Consider the following 13569-nt stretch of genomic DNA (forward strand, 5'->3'; position numbering starts at 1 on the left):
CTATTCTCTTAATAACCACATCAAGATGACCTATTCAAATAGTGCTACTTTTTTCAAATGGTTATCTCCCACCAATGTGAAACCATTTTATCAACAGCAGTTGAAAGGGACAGTCACACCTTTCAAGGTAGACTTTATACTTTCAATAGGAGTTCGAAGTCTCTTATGCTCTGTAGGTGTGCAGGGTGGTAAATAGGCTTAAAAATAACTCAATTATGAGAATTTCCTGTTCATACCTTAAGTGATATATTCATGAGCCACCTACTTTTTACACTCTGACTTCACTCTGAGTCAACACAGGACCGTCTGTGAAGAGCACATGCTCTTGCCCTGGATTGATCCTTTAAACATCTCCTTTCTTCCCAGCTATGCCAGGTATCTTTAGGAGAGTCAGCCAAGAATGCATGACTCTCTGGCTGACGAAGGTATGTATGTCCACTGACTCTTCTTTTCCTGCTCACCCACCTCATTGAGTGGGAGATTACAAATGCTGTGCATGCTGCAGCTGCAGTATTCCAAAACACATATCATATTATACTACATAGTATACATTATATTATATTATGTCTCTACCATAATAAAAATAAAGTAGAACATTAGAGTCTTTATTTGAATAGTATGGGATAAAAAGCATACCTTACATATGAAATACTTGGTTCACTTCTTAAACTGCTCTAAACATTTGCAGTGGAGAATTGTCAAATGTATACTCACATACACCATCCACTGGGTTTGTTGATTAATGTAATTTAAAGGATTTTCTATAATCACGATGACAATGAACCATTAATTTTGAATTTTATAATTGATCAAATATTTGTCATTTCATAATAATGCATTCTGTAATAATTAACTGGCCCAGACTTTATAACTGTGTGCTTAAAGAGGAATTCATTAAATGATATAAGGCAAAACATAATTCCTCATAAAAATTAGTTTAAATGCATACAGTTTGCTTTTTTAAAAAATTCAGGATGTGATAGATTCCATAAAATGCTAATCTAAACTTAAGAAATCCAAAAATACACATTACGTAACTATTTAAAGGCCACACATTTTAAGTTTCAAAGCCAGAGTTAATTTCTAGCTATCACTGTTGCTAGAAACTGACTGAATTATTAACTCATATTAACTGAATAATTGCAATTACTTACATAAATAAATGAAACTTCAGCTTCCTTGACAACTATAGTGTCTTTCTGGAAACTTGAACCCATTATGTGGTCCCATAAATTGTCTGCCCGTTGATTTGTCAACTTATGGTCCTGTACTTTAGCACTAGGTCAATTGACAGTTATGTCTATAAAATAAATACTTGAAATACCTTTTTTCTTGGGTCGTGCTTCCAATATTCTTTGGGTTGTATAAAAGTTCAGTATGTCATATGATGTTTTTAGGCATATAAAATATTTCCTTAAATTTTCAATGAGTTCTCAAAAATTTCTACACAATATTTAATTAGAAAGAAGATTCCAAAAAGTATCATATCTTCTTAAATAAATAATTGAATATCACTAAATCAAAATAATTTAGTGTAATAAATTAAATATATGCTAATTTATGCATAATTTTGTCAAAAAATTTAACAGAGGGATAATTTTTCAGTGGAAAATGAATTTGAGAAATAAGGCTATTCTTATTTATGAACCTCTTTATTCTTCAATAATTTAGTTTATGTCACTCCAAACGATAGCATTTTGTCAAATGCAGTATATTTTAAGAAATATTTACTATACCATGAGACACTTGTTTAAATCTCCAATTAATTTAGAACCAGACCTTTAGATACTTCAAGTGAGAAACCACCACTGTCTTCTGTGCACCTGCTCCCCTCCCTGGTGTGGGTGAACTAGGGATATGTCATTTTATATACCACATATCAATTTAAGTGCAGTTATCATAGAGCAGAGTTTTTTTAACCACCGAGCTGCCAAGATGGATAGCAAAAGAATAACCTATGCAGAACTGAATCTGGCCAAGAACCCAAAGAGGAAGCAAATCAAACCTAAGGGCACTAATTGCTCCATTGCAGACCTTGAGCAGGAAATAACCTATGTGGAGTTAAACCTTCAAAATGCTTCTCATGATCCTCAAGGGAATGACAAGAATTCCCCTTGCAAAGGTAAAACTTTTAATATATTCTCAGTATAACTGCTCTAGGATATGCAGTTGGGGTGCAGAGGAGAAGGGAAAGCAAAGATTACAGACATGGAACATGGATAGTCAGATTTAATGAAAAAGCTCATTTTTTTTTCATTTTTGTGGATCGAGCTCAAGCTGTGTGGATATGGTATTCCAGTATGAATTCTGAAGAGCAATGGTGTTTAGACTTTCAGAGCATTATATTTCCTGAAAATTCAGTGGTATGTTCTGAGAGAACATTACAATAGTGGATGTGGGTTTGGCGTCCAGCATTTAAAAATATGTGAACCAAACACTCACCTCCATCTACTCTTGCTCTCCCTGCAGATTTCCCATCACCTCCCAGAAGACTCGTTGCTGGGATCCTGGGAATATTGTGCCTTGTCTTGATGGCCTCTGTAGTAACCACAGCAGTCATAATTATTACTCCAAGTAAGTATGTTTTTGAGAGGTCATAAGGGAATTTTCACTTCAATGATTTTGAAAATGCCTTGAAATATTTCATAAATAAGGACTAGAAATAGAATTGTCATTTTAAAATATTTATTACCACTAAATGTTTGTATTTGAGTAAATGTGGAAGTTTATTGCGAATTTGTCAAAATGCAAAACCAATGGTTGCGGAGAGGACTCATTTTGAAATATAATTCTATTTATATATATAGATATATATGAGCTTCTGATCTCAAATCACAAAGACTTGATTTAGGAGAAGCAAGTTTATTGAAACAACTTACTGAGAAATACAAATTAATTTTTGACAGTCATTAAACAAAGTACTGTACAAGAGATAGATTTTGGTCCATTAGGCTCTTGAAATTATTTTTGCCAAGACTTTACTTGATCTATTAATCTTCCTTGATAAAATATTTTTTTTATACATGAAATTCTAAGCTAGGAAACTAAAACTATTCTGATTTATTAAATAGTAGTTAATTTCAATAAGAATTTCAATGGTATTTCTAGCTTCCAAAATACAGGAACAGGAAAATTATTCCCAGATGAACAGATCCCAGAAAGGTAAGTAATCATTTAAAAATTTCTCATGTATTTGTACATGTTATACTTTGTCTCTGTCATAGGAAACACAGAAATGATTTTTTTAAAAATTATAAAATTGAACAATGAATTTTCACAAATAAAGATTATTTAAGGATATTATCTGTTGTTCAATGCTAAAGGGTATTCTTTTAAAATCACTTTTGCCAATTTGTTGTAATATTTTGCTGCTAAAATATGATAAGCAAATATGTTCCTATTCTAATGAAGTGGTATTGCTCAGTGATTTTCAGGACATGTATAGGGTGGAATTTTCAATTGTTTGCTTTATATGGGTATATAAATAAGGGGTTAAGAGACAGACCCTTTTCTGTGTGTGGGGGGGTGGTTTTATATGTGTCAGTGTGTGAGAATGTATATACAGGGTATGTACATACATATGTTTATAACTATGCAAATAAATCAATTAGTTTCCCTATTTAAAATTCAAATGGGAGAGTGGATATAGCTCATTGGTTGATTGAGTACCTGCTTCAATCTTGAGTTCAATCTCCAGTGTCTCCAAAAAAAAAAAAAGATATATCTAACTGGAGAGAGATATGTATGCAAGATAATGAATGTATTTTGTTTGCTATCAATGGGAAGCAAGGGTAATTTTATTAAATAAATTGGTCTGGTTGTTCCAGAACCTGAAAGAAAGTAGTTGAAGACAATGTGAGAGTATACTTCAGGTGTACAAAGACAAAAAAAAAAAAATCCAAATGGTTTCTGAACAGTAATTCATAATCTTTCTTCAGCCTCATATTGTTGGCATTGTCCAAAGGAGTGGTTTACATATTTCAACAATTGTTATTATATTAGTCCTGAACTCAAAACATGGAAAGAGAGTTTGATGACCTGTGCTTCCAAGAAATCTCATCTGTTTTATATGGATACTGAAGAAGAAATGGTAAGATTTTAAGTGTTAGATCTCCAGTCTATTAAGTTTATTTTTTCTCATCCTTTCTTTGTGATGCTGACCTTTCTACATCATTATCTAATTGATGGAGCATAATGTATAAGAAGGATGATCATTTCTCCATTCTATTCTATGGCGCTTTTTTCAAAAACTACTTATGTGAGCGTAGAGGGGTGTGTGTGTGTGTGTGTGTGTGTGTGTGTGAACATCACTTGTATTCCACTGTTCAATATTTTTTGTACCAAGACCACATGGTCAAATTTACTGATATTAATTTTTATATTCGTACATTACATAATTCCTTCACATTGTTCTCCAAGAGAACAAGGTTACACTTGGACTTTTAAATCTCTTCATGAATACTTTCTTAAAAATGTGCTGTAATTTTGTGAAATTATATTTAGTCAACAGATAAATCATTGAAAAATGACATCTTTTTTATATTATGTATTAACATGTTTTACACCTTTATTTTCTCTCATGTCAATTTTATAATTTTGTGTTTATCGTCCATATTTCACTGGATTTGACTCCAGTTATCTTTTATATTAACTTTTCTGCTGTTGCTAATATATCACTAAAATTAATTTATGTACAGTGATCGTATATGCACCAACCTTGCAAAACTCACTTTTAAAATCCATAATTTACTTGGAAATTCCTTTGAGTTTTCTACATATACAATTTTATCTTCTATGAAGATGTCAGTCTCCTTTCTTTTGTTCCAATTAATGTATTTTTTATTAATTCTTACTATTTCCATTGTAAGGCTGTCTAGTTGAAAGCTGATTAAAAATAGTGATATAAGACATTATTGCCTTATTTAGAAATTTCAGAAGCATCCATTTTACCATTGAGTAGGTTTGTTGTTGCTTTTTTTGTAGTTTTGGTGATAATTCTATATGAATAATGAATTTCTTTTTTTCTATTTTAACACATTTTGAGGTATAATTAATATACAATGATTTGCACATATTTAAATCATATAATTAATAAGTTTTGAAACATATATTGAAATTATGAAATTATCAGGCAACTATGGGTCTACTTTCTTTACTATGCATAGATGGAAATTCTAGAATTCTTTATAAACAGGACCATACAATACATATTCTTTTAGTCTGGATACTTTCATTCAAAATAACTAATTTGGGATTCATGCATCTTATAGGGTCCTTCAACAATTCATTCTCTTTTTTGAAACAAATCAAATTTCTTGATATATATTAATAAAGCATACAGTTCATCCAAGGTGTACATTCAATGGTATCTGGTATAATAACATTGTTTTCCATTCATCATTTCCATCTTTATTATTTTCCTTATTACATTATTAATTATAATAATAAAGAAAAAAACAGACAAACAAATTCTTCATCTTTTATTCCCTCTATGCTTCCCCTGCTGTACATCGCTACTATTTTGGCTATTCTTGCACATTTATTTATTTACTTATTCATTTAGCAGCTTTTTAAGATATATTCACAAGCCATATGATCTATCCAAAGTTTATAATCAATGGCTTTTAGTATTATCACAATGTTGTACATTCATCAAGACAAAAAATTTTAAAACAATTTCATTACTCCAAAATGAAAAACCCCAGACCTCTTAACAGTGAACTCTCAATCTCTTGTCCTTTCTGAGTCCTACATGACCACTAATTTAATTTTATCTTTATAAATTGATTTATATTTACATTTTATGTAAATGGAATCATACAATATGTAATACTTTGTGTCTGGTTGCTTTCACTTAGCATAACAGGGTTTTTTTGGTTTGATATTAACATTTGTAGTATTTACATGTATTAGTTCAGTTTCAAAGAAAAATGGTCTTATATATGCAATTTTACCCATATGCATATTTCACAAGCAATTTTATTAAGCTATACATTCCCAAGTTACATTTTTTAGCTTCCCTTTTAGTTATATACATGACCTTAAACTTTCCTTTTCAACCAGTGTCATACTAACATAATAGTACTGTTAGCTACAAGCACTACATTGGGTTTTCCCTTTTTCAGTTCATTTTCAGAGATTAACACACATCCTTTTTATCAGGTCTGCACAAGTTAACCCTCAGCATTCCATTCCCTAAACTCATTCCATTTTCTGGTGACCTATATTCAAGTTATTAACTCCATCATATTATACAATATGTTTAGTTCATATAGTGCAATCATACAATTATTGTCCTTTTGTGTCTGGCTTGCTTCACTCAACATAATGTCCTCCAGGTTCTTCCATGTTGTCATATGCTTCTTACAGCTGCAAAATATTCCGTCGTGTAAATAGACCACAATTTGTTTTTCCATTCACCAGTTTATGGACACCTGGGTTATTCCCATCTTTAGGCAATTGTGAAAAACCCCGGTATGAATGTTGCTGTGCAGATGTCTGCATTTCATGAGCCACTTTCTGTTGCTGGGTTGGCGGTAGGAATTTCCAGGCCTATGTTTCTTTTTTCTTTTGGGTGAAGAAACATGAGATACACCTGTCTATTTTCCCTTCAGTCTTGGTATCCTAAAGAATTGTGCCTTTCTCTTTCTGCCTTTCAGATTTTTTACTTATGTTTTTCTTCATTTCTAGGTTTTATACTTATACTTAAGAGAGAGTACCAGGGAAAACTTTGGCTGTGACACCTAGTATGGATCCTCAGTTTTCCACCAGTATAGAAACAGATAAAAGTGGGACTAATCTAGTTAAAGAACTGTGTGGGGTCCGAAAAGAAATTTTGGCTGTTATGTCATTTTCCCCCTCAATGGCAACCTCTTACTTTCCTTCACAAAACCCTAACTCTAAGAAACATAGAAAAATACATTTATTTAGATGGAAAAATATCAGGTATCTGAAACTTTAAAATCCTTATGTTAATATTGTAAACCTGGTTACACTAACTGACATAAATCTCAATTTTTCCTGTTAACATTAACAAAAGAAGGAAAATAAGACTGTAAATTATAAAATTTATAAACTATTTTTAATCAAAATATAAGTATTTTGAAAGATTTTAGAAATATGAACTATGTCTTCCAACTTTACTATAGTTTTATTGTTGGGATAGAACCCAGCACTGTCATCATGCTTTAATATTAATGAACATATGAAAGAAAACACTACCTGTATTAAAGATATTAATCTTAGAAATGCATATTTATATGGGATTTCTTTGTTTTCTGATAGAATTTGCTGAGATCCCTATCAGTAGAATCATGGATTGGACTCTCTCGTAAAACCACGTCTCATCCTTGGCAATGGATAAATAACTTAACTTTCGGAAAAGAGTAAGTTTTTTCTAAATAATGCTAACAAAAGAAGAAAACCTATAAAAAAAGAAAAGTTCAGAAGAATAATATTTTAAAAATTGTTTCCATTATAAACATGGAGAAATATATTGAAATTAGTGACATGAAATGTCAATGTAAACATTAGTTAAGGATGGTATACTCTTTGCTCAAAATATCTGGCACAATTACTAATAATATTACATGAAAAATGTCATTATCCATTCTCACAATATTCTTCCAATACTGTTAGTTGGAAAATGACATTGTTTTATGATTTACTCCTGTAAAATATAACTGAATTATGCATTTTTTCCATTACAGAGTGAAAAATCCACCACATCGTGCATATAACTGTGCTTTGCTACATTCAAATGACCTCAAGGCAGACAGTTGTGTATCTCCAAGACACTTTATTTGTAAGCATGTGTTTTGGAGTTAGAATGCCTGAGTTTGGAATCCTTATAGTGACTTCATATTTCATGAAATGGAGATAATACTAGACTTGGAAAAGTCTCATAATGAATTCAATTATTTGTTCTAACAATGAAAATTTATTAAAACATATGTATTGAAATATAATACACATACACACTGAAAAACAGAAATCATTATTTTACCACTTGATGATTTATCTCAAAGCAGATATACCTTTGTAACTTCAACATAACTCAATAATATGAAATGAAAGAAAACCAGCCACTCAGAAGCCCCATGCCTGCTAGTTCCCATCCACTCTATTTGCCAAAACTCACAATCTTCTATTTTTAACACCCTTGATTTGAATTGACTTTTTTTTACAGGGTGATAAATCACTTTATTAAGAAACCTATGGCAGCATTAACATTCCATCCATGTGTTGTCTAGCAGCAGCCACATTTGTGGGACAATTTGTATGTAAATTTTAAATATAAATTGATAACGAAGTTATCTAAAGATGGTTACTTTATATGTATGATTTATGATCAACTAAGAGCATGGTGTTCATCAAGCAGAATTGAGAAAAATATTGAACAACCAAATCATAAAGGAAATTGAAGAAAAGTATCCAAAGACTGTTACAGACACATGTTCTCAGAGAATTCTTTCTCCATACATATTTCCTCAAATTGAGAATATATACATAAAATAATGCCACAGGGAATTTTCACCATGGCTAATAAAATGTGTTTCAGGGGCACTCTTTTTATTGACCTTTTAAAATTTATGTAATGGAAACCATACTGCAGGAATTGTTCCTGGCTTATTTTCCATTTCATATTTCATTTGTATATATAGTACGGAAAAAAGATCCCATATGCTTTGATTTCATTTATATGAAGTTTCCAGAATAGGCCAATCCATATATATAAAGTGGATTAGTGAATGGCAAGGGCTGAGGGGAGGTGGGAATGGGAATGACTGTTAATGGAGAAAAGATTTCTTTTAGAACTGATGAAAATGTTCTAAAACTAGATAATAGTGATGATTGCAAACTCTGTGTATATGAAAACCACTGAATTAGACAATTTAAAAGGTTTAGTTTTAAGTGATATAATCTCATTTCAATAAGGCTTTAATGAAATACTCTGCAGTGATTTCGCTTAGAACTGCTGTAAACTTTGAATTAATTTGTAAACATTTCTTTGTTTCATTCAACATAATGTCCTCAAGGTGCATCCATATTGTCATATGCATCCCGATTTCATTTCTTGTTACAACTGAATAGTATTCCATTGGGTGTACGTACCACATTTGTTTATCCATTCATCAATTGATGGACACTTGGGCTGGTTCCATATTTATCAATTGTGAATAACGCTGCTATAAACATTGTTGTGCAAGTATCCGTCAGGTTCTTACTTTCAGTTCTGAATATTTGCGACCACTTATCTTCTAAATCAATTTGATAACTGACTTTTCTATTTATGCAAAGAAAAAAAGCTCTTGGGATTTTGATTAGGATTGTATTTAATCTATAAATCAGTTTGGGTAGACTTGACATCCTAATGCTATTTAGTCTTTGAGTCTACAAAAATGGAATATCTTTCCCTTTATTTAGGTCTTCTTTGGTTTCTTTTAACAATGTTTTTTAGATTTCTGAATACAGCTCTTTTAAGTCCTTAGTTATTTTTATTTATGAGAATTTGACTTTTTTGTGTCTAAAGTAAATTGAATTTTTTTCTCTGAATTCTTCTTCAGATTGCTCTTCAGTAGTGTATTGAAGACCTAATGATTTTAGGATATTATTCTTGACCCCACCACTTTGCTGAACTCATCTTTTAGTTTTAGTAGTTTTTTGTGGACTTTTTCAGGATTTTCTAGATTTAGGATAATATCATCTAAGAATAGTGAAAGTTGTACTTCTTCCTTTCTTACTTGTGTTCCTTATTATTTCTTTTTCTTGGCTTATTTCTCTAGAGAGAACATCGTGCACAATAGTGAATAACGCCGGTAACAGTGGGCATCCTCATCTTGTTCCCGATCTCAGTGGAAAACTTTCAGTTTTTCACCATTTAGTACAGTGTTAGTCATGGGTTTTTCACTGATCCACTTTGTGAGGTTGAGAAAGCTTCCTTCTATTCCCATCTTTTGGAGTGTTTTCACAAGAAATGATTCTTTATTTTATTAAATGCCTTTTCTGTGTCAATCGAGAAGATCATATGATTTTTCTTCTTCAATTTAGTAATGTAGTTTATTATAATGATTGATTTTCTTGTGTTGGACCACCCTTGCATACCTGGGAAAAAAACCACTTAATAGTGGTGTATCCTTCTTTAATAAGCTTTTGGATTCTCTTCGCAAGTATTTTGGTGAGGATTATTTACACATTAGAAAAATTGTTCTGTAATTTTTCTTTCATAGGATCTTTCTCCAGGTTGCTATTAGGGTAATGAAGGCTTCATCAAACGAGGTTGCTGGCATTCTTTCCTATTCAATATTTGGTAAGAGCTTGAGCAAGAATGGTATTAGATCATCTTTGATGGATTGTTATTTTTCACTTGAGAAGCCATTGGTTCCTGAGTTTTCAATTTGAGGGAGGTTTTTGATGATTGTTTCAATCTCTTTTTGTGACTGTCACGTTGAGGTTTTCTATTTCTTCTAGGGTCATGTAGGTTGTTCATGTGTTTCTAGGAATTTGTCCATTTAGTCTACATTGTTCACTTTGCTGACAAACAGTTGGATATTGTATTCACTTATGATATCTCTTAGTTTTGCACAGTAAATGACAATGTCCTCTCTCATTTGTAATTTTATTTATATGCTGCTTCTTTTCTTCACTGTCAGTTTAGCTATGGGTTTGAAGATTTTATTCGTTTTCTTGATTAACTTTTGTTTTTGCTGTTTTTATCTTTTGTTGTTGTTACTGTTATTGTTCTCAATTTAAATTATTTCTGCCCTGATCTTTATTATTTCTTTCCTTTAGGTTGGTTTGGGATAAATTTTCTATTCTTTTTCTAGTTCCTCCCTATGTGTAGTTAGGTCTTCAATTTTAGCTCTTACTTCTTTTTTTAATTAAATTTTATTTTTAAGGAAGCTTTAGATTATATATATTTTTATCTCTTTTTATTTTTTTAATGTTACATTAAAAAAATATAGGTCCCCATATACCCTCCCATCCCCTCACCCCACTCCTCCCATATCAACAATCGTGGGACATTCATTGCTTTTGGTGAATACTTTTTTGAGCAGTGCTGCACCACATGAATAATGGTTTACATTATAGTTTCTACTTTCCCCAGTCCACCCAGTGGGCCATGGCAGGACATACAATGTCCAGCATCTGTCCCTGCAATATCATTTCAGGCAACTCCAAGTTCTGAAAATGCCCTCACATCAGATCTCTTCTTCCCTCTCCCTGCCATCAGCAACTACCGTGGCCACATTCTCCATATCAATGCTACAATTTCTTCCATTACTAGTTACAATAGTTCAATAGTAGAATATCAGTAAGTCCACTCTAATCCATACTCTATTCCTACATCCTGTGGACCCTGTGATTGTTATGTCCACTCCATCTCTATATCAAGATGGAGCTTAGATTCTACATGGATGATGGATGCAATTTTCCTGCTTGCAATTGTAGGCACTCTTGGCTCCCTGGTGTGGTGATTGACCTTCTTCACTTCCCTGTTAGCTGGCTGGGGTAAGACCAATAAACCAGAGGGTAGGAGTTGCAAGTCTGCTGAGGCTCAGGGTCTGGCTATCACATGAACAGTCCAGAGATACAGGTTCCCTGAGTATACACCAAACCCCAGTGCCAACCACAGGTCCAGTAAAAGTAACAGGAGAGGCTTGTGAACAAAGATCACATATGAGTCCAACTACATCACACTCAGGAACACAAACTCCAAATTAGGGCCAACTGACATGACACAGAACTCCATCTGCCATGACCATAGAACCTATAGGTCTCTGTAGCCCTCAGAAGAACCAATACCTGGACTTGTCTCTACTTTGGCTCTCTGTAACCTTGCTGAGGCATTCGTAAAACATTACCCCTCTGATGACCTCCCAACTCATTTTTGGAGACTCATAGCCTTATAAACTCATTTGTCCTTTCCATATCCCCCCTTTATTCAAGTTCAAAAAACATTTTTAACACCTGCTATTACATGTAGGCTGAAATATGCTGCTAGTCTGAGTTGGCCCTTTTATTCAAGGTCATTTTCTAGTTATATCATCAGCTGGTACTTGGTAGTAATCCCTCGGTGCATTTACATGCTGAGTTTGGCCTAGAGATTGGCCACATTTGAGCAACATGGAGGCTCTCAGGAGGTAACTCTTAGGCACCCTGTAGCTCTAGGCCTACTTCTTATTTCAGGTACACAGGCTCACAAGCATAGTCATTAGTATCAAGGGCTCATTGTTAGATCATCCTTCTTTACTGGTCTTAGCCATTGCACTTGGGGGACTGTTGCTGTTCCATTGGGGAATGTGATAGAGCTCCCCTGGTTAGGAACTCAGCACTCCTTCAGTTGTTGTTTTTAACTGTAACCACAATGAAAATATCCAAACATTTTTATGTACCCTGTATACAAGCCCTGGAGAACTCCCTTCCAACCATATACCCCCTATCAATAACACCCCACAGCAGTGTTTCTCCTCTGCCATAGTTGAACTCTGTGGTCCAAAACTTCTTCAAAAATGAAGCCTAATATATTGCCAGGTTCCATTAATAGAAAAATGTAATATAGTGATTGTCTTAAAGGTTAGATATAGAATACACACCAATTTAGAAAAAGTAAAGTAAAAATAAATTGGGGTATCAAAAAATTAAAAAATTAAAAAGCTTTGTTTTTGATGTTTTGCCTTTTATCACTGCAATAAGTGTTGCCCTGTACATACAGTGGCAAGGCAATTTCTTCCATTTCTTCCTCAGTCTCTACATCTTTTCTTTTTTTTTTAAATTATTAAGTTTGTCTTCACAAAAGTTTTAGATCACGGTAATTCATATATACAATATATGATACTCCCACATATCCAACATCAAACACTTTTCCCTTCCCCAGCAATGATCTTTATACATGTTTTTTTTATATTTGCTGCAACTGATGTACAGATATTGAGACAATAGCTTTCAAACATGGTTACACTTGGGCTTACATTATGGTTTATATTTTAGACTATATAATTTTCTAAATTTTTAGGTATCTCATGTTTTACATTATGGTTTACATTTTAGCCTCTAGGCTTTCATACATTTCTGGTATAATTTAACAAGCCCTATATCCATCTTTGTGTAATCTTGTGGAACACTTCCATTGCCCCACAGTTACACTGATTCCATCTATTCAATATCTCTTTCCCCCTCCCCTCAGGGTCTACAGTGACAATCAATCTTCATTACTTGAAGGACCATATTCAGAGATACTTGCAACAATGTTGAGGGCTTGACATGCTCAACTGCCCTAACCCACTGGGAGCCACCAATTCGCTCAAGAGATACAATTCCCTCTGTTTGAGAACATCAGTCCTCCCCAACATGTGGGTATACCTTCACTCTCATTGTATGGCTCTCCATCCAATGATATAACCCACTATGACAAAATGAGCACTCACACACTCCCTAGAAGCCTGCACTGTGTCAGATTCTCCCCTTTAAGCATCTTAAACAGGTAGCCATCCTTTTTATATTTGTGAAAAAGTTTTCTCAACATTATACTTTCAATGAAATACTTGACAATCTCCTATGTTCAAATGT

General features: G+C 33.0%; 1 long non-coding RNA gene across 1 annotated transcript; it reads left to right on the top strand.

The window, feature by feature from the left end:
- Positions 1-3593: 3593 nt before the first annotated feature.
- Positions 3594-8595, top strand: LOC131274738 (uncharacterized). The gene is made up of 3 exons (XR_011646698.1): positions 3594-4090; positions 7285-7385; positions 7710-8595. It is a non-coding gene; the product is annotated as an uncharacterized lncRNA (long non-coding RNA).
- The last annotated feature ends 4974 nt before the right edge of the window (positions 8596-13569 follow it).

This window comes from Dasypus novemcinctus, chromosome 20 (genome assembly GCF_030445035.2).
Source record: "Dasypus novemcinctus isolate mDasNov1 chromosome 20, mDasNov1.1.hap2, whole genome shotgun sequence".
Classification (NCBI taxonomy): domain Eukaryota; kingdom Metazoa; phylum Chordata; class Mammalia; order Cingulata; family Dasypodidae; genus Dasypus; species Dasypus novemcinctus.